We start from the raw sequence: 523 nt of genomic DNA on the forward strand, positions 1-523 counted from the left end.
TGATAAGTATGATCCCGTTACCATTTACTTTATTGTTTTGGGTTCGGGTTTATACACCCTTTTCGGTTTCCTGTCTAGAGAATATCCTTTAGAATTTGTTGGAGAGCTGGTTTGGTGGTGCTGAATTCTCTCAGCTTTTGCTTGTCTGTAAAGCTTTTGATTTCTCCTTCGTATTTGAATGAGATCCTTGCTGGGTACAGTAATCTGGGCTGTAGCTTATTTTCTTTCATCACTTTAAGTATGTCTTGCCATTCCCTCCTGGCCTGAAGAGTTTCTATTGAAAGATCAGCTGTTATCCTTATGGGAATCCCCTTGTGTGTTATTTGTTGTTTTTCCCTTGCTGCTTTTAATATTTGTTCTTTGTGTTTGACCTTTGTTAATTTAATTAATATGTGTCTTGGGGTGTTTCGCCTTGGGTTTATCCTATTTGGAACTCTCTGTGTTTCTTGGACTTGGGTGATTATTTCCTTCCCCATTTTAGGGAAGTTTTCAACTATTATCTCCTCAAGGATTTTCTCATGAT

This window comes from Capricornis sumatraensis, chromosome 7 (assembly GCF_032405125.1).
Source record: "Capricornis sumatraensis isolate serow.1 chromosome 7, serow.2, whole genome shotgun sequence".
NCBI lineage: Eukaryota > Metazoa > Chordata > Mammalia > Artiodactyla > Bovidae > Capricornis > Capricornis sumatraensis.